Source organism: Colobus angolensis, unplaced genomic scaffold (assembly GCF_000951035.1).
Source record: "Colobus angolensis palliatus isolate OR3802 unplaced genomic scaffold, Cang.pa_1.0 Scaffold30, whole genome shotgun sequence".
Lineage (NCBI taxonomy): Eukaryota > Metazoa > Chordata > Mammalia > Primates > Cercopithecidae > Colobus > Colobus angolensis.
In genome coordinates, this window is record NW_012116266.1 from 2,638,272 (window position 1) to 2,644,470 (window position 6,199).

At 39.6% G+C, this 6,199-nt stretch overlaps 1 protein-coding gene across 2 annotated transcripts in view; it reads left to right on the forward strand.

Moving 5' to 3' along the window:
* INO80D (INO80 complex subunit D) overlaps positions 1 to 6,199 on the forward strand; it is a 99,361-nt gene that overhangs the window by 15,648 nt on the left and 77,514 nt on the right. Inside the window, exon 2 of one of the 2 annotated variants that reach the window (XM_011949886.1) lies at positions 5,989 to 6,106. The exons of the other annotated variant lie outside the window; for it this stretch is intronic. The gene's annotated coding sequence lies outside the window, so the exon portion shown is untranslated. The remainder of the gene's footprint in view (positions 1 to 5,988; positions 6,107 to 6,199) is intronic. 2 annotated transcript variants of the gene reach the window in all.

The window sequence follows — 6,199 nt, forward strand, 5'->3', positions numbered from 1 at the left end:
TTAGCCAGGATGGTCTCGATCTCCTGACCTCGTGATCCGCCCGTCTCGGCCTCCCAAAGTGCTGGGATTACAGGCTTGAGCCACTGCGCCCGGCCAAGTATACTAATTTTCTTTGTGTGGAGTAAAAAAGTGTTATCTAAAGGAGTTAGACTGTAATTCTTCTAAGAAAACAGACTACAGTTGACCCTTGAACAACTTGAGAGTAGAGGTACCAACCCCACATGTTGAAAATCCACATTATAACTTTTTTTTTTTTTTTTGAGATGGAGTCTCATTCCCATTGTGCAGGCTGAAGTGCAGTGACTCACTGCAACCTCCACCTCCCGAGTTCAAGCAATTCTCCTTCTTCAGCCTTCCGAGTAGCTGGGATTACAGGCGTGTGCCACCATGCCTGGGTAATTTTTGTGTTTTTAGTAGAAATGGGGTTTCACCATGTTGGCCAGCTGGTCTCGAACTCCTGACCCCAGGTGATCCACTCGTCTCGGCCTCCCAAAGTGCTAGAATTACAGGCATGAACCACCACACCCGACCATATTAGAACTTTTGACTACCCAAGAACTTAACTGATAGCCTGCTGTTAACTAGATGCCTTGCTGAAAACATAAACAGATTAACACATATTTTGTATAGGTATTATAATATTACGAACAGTAAGCTACAGAAAAGAAAATGTTATTAAGAAAACCATAAGGAAAATATATTTAGTATTAATTGGAAGTGGATCATCATAAAAGTCTTCACATTGGATAGAGGAAAAAGAGAAGGGTTAGTCTTACTGTCAGGGTAGCAGAGGAGAAAAAAAATCCATATATAAGTAGAACTACACAGTTAAAACCTTTGTACTGAATATAGTGAAATGTATAAAGGCTAAAGGCAATACAAAATATAATAGGATTAGGATGAAACAGGTCATAAATATAAAATTATAAATTGGATAAACTCATTTATTAAAAGAAAATGACTTGGACCAGGCAGGGTGACTCACTCCTGTAATCCCAGCACTTTGGGAGGCCCAGGCAGGGGGATCACTTGAGACCAGGAGTTCAAGCCCAGCCTAGGCAACATGGTGAAAGCTCGCCTCTACAAAAACTACAGAAAATTAGCCATGTGTAATGGTATGTGCCTGTAGTCCCAGCTACCCAGTAGACTGAGGTAGGATTGCTTAAGCCCTGGAGGTTGAGGCTGCAGTGAGTGGTGATCGTGCCATTACACTCCAGCCTGGGTGACAAGAGTGAGACACTGTTGACCTCAAAAAGAAAAGAAAAGAAAAAAAAAATTACTCAAAAGTAAAATGATTCAGATTGGGCAAAAAGTCAAACCCAACAAGAGTTGCATCTAAAAGGGATCAGCAAATAACATGTTAGTAAATAGTTTTATCTTTGTGGCCGTATGATATCTGTTGCAACTACTAAATTTTACCACTATAGCACAGAAGCAGCCATGGACAGTATGTAAATGAATGAGCATGGCTGTGTTCCAATAAAACTTCACTTACAAAAACAGACAGTGGGCCACATTTGTCCTGTAAGAAATAGTTTAGTTTGCTGATGTGTGATCTAAAACATAATATGGCTAGGCACAGTGGCTCATGCTTGTAATCCCAGCACTTTGGAAGGCCAAAGCGGGAGGATATCTTCAGTGCAGGAGTTTGAGACCAGCCTGGGCAGCATAGCAAGACCCAGACTCTACAAAAAATTTAAAAAATTAGACAGATATGGTGGCACGCACTTGTAGTCCTGGCTACTTGAGAGGCTGAGGCAGGAGGATCTCTTGAGCCCAGAAGTTTGAGGTTGCAGTGAGCTATGATCATGCAGTCCAGCCTGGCAACAAAGTAAGACCCTGTCCTCAAAATAAAAAATAAGTAAAAATAAAACACAACACAGTGCCTCAAAAGTTGGGAACAAAAGTACAGGCAAAGACTCAGTTGATAAATTCAAACCAAAAAAGCAATAGTTCAAATATTTGTGTCAGACAAGGTTGTATTAATCACAAAATGCATCAGTTGAGTTGCATTTTTTTTTTTTTTTTTTTTTTGAAACAGGGTTTCCCTCTGTTGCCCAGGCTGGAGTGCAGTAGCACAATCTCGGCGCACTGCAACTTTATATCCTTCTATCCCTACCCTCAGATTTCTTTCTATGATTTGTAAAATCCTCTCATACCTACAGACATGTAGATTCCTCTTTTTTCTTGAAGTTCTTATAGGTTTCTTTGAACTAATTTGTGAAAGATACATGTGTGTTTGGCTTGTGGGTGAGTAGAGCAAAGATGGTGAAAAATGAAAAATGGCATGGATTTGCTTTGAAATATTTCCTGTCCCAAACATCCAGGGCAGCTAAATTTAAATGTTTATGTTTTATAATTTTCAAACTTAAAAAATTTTAATGGACACAAAATAATTGTACATGTTTGTGGGGTATACAGTGATGTTTTGATTCATATAATGTATAGTGATCAGCAGGGTAATTAGAATATCTGTCATCTCAAACATCTTTTTTTGTGTATTGGAAACATTCAATATCCTCCTTCTAGCTATTCAAAACTATGTAATAATTATTGTTAACTAAAAAATAGCCGTCCTACAGTGCTAGAGAACATTAGGGCTTATTCCTCCCATCTAGCCATAATTTTGTATCCTTTAACAAATCTCTTCCTATTCTCTTCTTTCCCCTACCTTTCCCAGTCTTTATCTGGTAGTCTGTGTTCTACTTTTTACTTCTTTTTTTTTTCTGGAGACAGTTGCACTCTGTTGCCCAGGCTGGAGTGCAGTGGTGTGATCTCAGCACACTGCAACCTCCACCTCCTGGGTTCAAGCGACTCTCCTGCCTTAGCCTCCCCAGTAGCTGGGATTACAGGCGCCTGCCACCACACCTGGCAACTTTTTGTATTTTAATAGAGACAGTTATTTCACCATGTTGGCCAGGCTGGTCTTGAACTCCTAAGCTCAAATGATCCACCTGCCTTGGCCTCCAAAATGCTGGGATTACATGCATGAGCCACTACGCCCGGCCTGCTTTTTACTTGGAGATCAACTTTTTTAAGTGACTACGTGAGTGAAAACATGTGTGTTTAATTTTCCATACCTCATTTCTTTCACTTAAGATAACGTCTTCTAGTTCTATCCATATTGCTGTGAATAAGAGAATTTTTTTTTCTTTTTTTTTTGGCGGGGGATGGAGTCTTGCTCTGGCGCCCCTGCTGGAGTGCAGTAGTGCGATCTCAGCTCACTGCAACCACCGCCTCCCAGGTTCAAGTGATTCTCCTGCCTCAGCCTTCAATGTAGCTGGGATTACAGAGTGCCATCACCCTCAGCTAATTTGTATATTTTTAGTAGAGAAGGGTTTTGTCATGTTGGCCAGGCTGGTCTCAAACTCCTGACCTCAGGTGATCTGCCTGCCTTGGCCTCCCCAAGTGCTAGGATTACAGGTGTGAGCCAGCGTGCCCAGTGCCCGAGAATTTCATTCTTTTTAATGGCTGAATAGTATTCCATTGTGTATATATACCACATTTTCTTTATCCATTCATCTGTTGTGGGACACCTAGTTTGATTCCATATCTTGGGTATCGTCAATAGTGCTTTGATAAACATGAGAGTACAGATATCTCTTTGATGTATTATTTCCTTTTCTTTGGAAAAATGCCTAGTAGTGGGTAGTTCTATTTGTAGTTCTTTGAGGAACCTTCATACTGTTACTTTCTTTCTTTCTTTTTTCTTTTTTTTTAAAGACATAGTCTCCCTCTGTCAGCCAGGCTGGAGTGCAGTGGTGCGATCTCAACTCACTGAAGCCTTGACCTCCTGGGTTCAGGCGATCCTCCTGCCTCAGCCCCGAGTAGCTGAGACTACAGGCGCATGCCACCAAGCCCAGCCAATTTTTGTATTTTTAGTAGAAACAGGGTTTTGTATTTTTAGTAGAAACAGCCTAGAAACATGTTGACTAGGCTGGTCCCGAACTCCTGACCTCAAGTGATCCACCTGTCCTGGCTTCCCAAAGTGCTGGGATGACAGGCATGAGCCACTGTTCCCGGCTCATACCGTTCTTTATAGTGGCTATACTGGTTCACATTCCTGGTGTATAAGAGTTCCCTTTTTGCTGTTCCTCACCAGCATTTGTTATTTTCTGTCTATTTGATAATAGCCATCCTAAGTGGGGTAAGAGGATGCTTTACCCCAATTCTGATTTGTATTTCCCTGATGATTAGTGATATTCAGCATTTTTTTATATATTTGTTAGCCATTTGTATGCCTTCTTTTGAGAAATGTCTGTTCAGATCATTTGCCCATTTAAAAATTGAATTGTTTGCATTTGTTTCTTTTGAGATGTTTGTTTCTTATATATATTCTGGATGTTAATCCCTTGTTGGTTCAATAGTTTGCAGATATTTTCTCCCATTCCGTAGGTTGTCTGTTTGTGCTGTTGGTTGTTCCTTTGCTGTGCAGAAGCTTTTTAGTTTGATATAATTCCATTTGTTTATTTTTATCTTATTGTCTATACTTTTCAGATCTTAACTCATAAAATATTTCCCCCATCAGTGTCCCCTGTGTTTTCTTCTAGTAGTTTTATGGTTTTAGGTCTTACAATTAGGTCTTTGATCCATTTTAAGTTGATTTTCATATGGGGTGAAAGGTGGGGGTCTAGTTTCATTCTTCTGCATGTGAGTATCTAGTTTCCTAGCACCTAAATTTAAATTTCTAGTCCAATTTTTTTTTCTTATATTCTCATAAGGTGAAAAGAGAAAGCTTTTATTTTTTACGTTAATGTGTGATTAGATTTACTTAGTAATGAATGTGATTTTTTTCCTTCCAGAAGAGAAAGTGTGATTTTTATTAACTAAGGTAATTTTTCGAGTTTTTTTTTTTTTTTCTACTACAGTAAGTGAAGTATTTCTTGAGAAGAATACAAATTCTCTACTTTTATTACTGGCAGGTGGAATATAGTCATGTATTACAAGAATGAACACTTATGAATAGTAATTTGTTTCTCCAGTGTTTACCATATACTAGGGATGATACTTAGTATGTTGCATATTTTGTATCACTTGATCCTTCCAGCGTCCTGATGATAACATAGATACTATTATTATCCCTGTTTTACAGATGAGAAAACTGACATTCAGATAGGTTAAATGATTGGTTCAAGGTAACACAGCAAGTGGCAGATTTTAGACTTGAACAACCGTGTCTTCTGACACCTCCAGCGTTTACGTATCTTGTCATTCACTGGTAAAGGAGAGAGTATTTCTGGACTTTTTCAGTAGCTGATATCTGAGCTGTTCCATCAGCCATCTTGATGATGGCTGGAAGTGCAGAAGAGGATGGGCGAGACTCCATCAGCTCACTAAGATTCTGACTTGGCAAAATAGACTCAGTTTCATGATAGACTAGATGGTGTTGTAATATATAAATCCTACCATTGGGCCTTTTGTGTGTAGTTTGGTAGTGAGTATTGTGTAATTCCCTCCTTCCATTTTCTCACTGACTCTGAAAAGACTCATAAGCCATGATTATTATACTACTTAGTGTGATTGGAAGCACCACATGGTGCAGAACTCTGAACTGAATGGTGTAAGTATGGTCAGGTGACTAGTCTTTGGACCTGAGTTTATTGAGATTGGATGGGATAGGTGTAGGGAAATATTATAAGGGAAAAAATATTTTTTAATGGCAGAAATTTGCTTTATTTTGTATTTCATAGAAACATTTATAAATTGCCAAATATTTTACCATCATATCAAAAAAAGTAGAATTTCTGAGAGAAGTTTGAGGTCTACCATTTATTCTGCTGGCATTGTAAAGGGATGTGGGTTCTGAAAATAAGTATAGCATGCAAACATCAGTAATGAAAAAGAGACCTACTACCTGTGACATTCATTTGGTGGAAGAGTTCTGCTGCTTTGAGGTATTTGTAAAACTTAACCAGCGCAAATGTTATTTAGTTCAATTTGGGGGGATAAGGTAACTTAATTTTTTGTTTTGTTTTGTTTTTGAGACAGATCCTCACTCTGTCACCCAGGCTGGAGTCCAGGGGTGTGATCTCGGCTCACTGCAACCTCTGTCTCCCGGGTTCAAGTGATTCTCCTGCCTCAGCCTCCCAGGTCGCTGGGATTACAGGTGCCCGCCGCCATGCCTGGCTAAGTTTTGTATTTTTAGTAGAAACGGGGTTTCACCATGTTGGCCAGGCTGGTCTCGAACTCCTGACCTCAG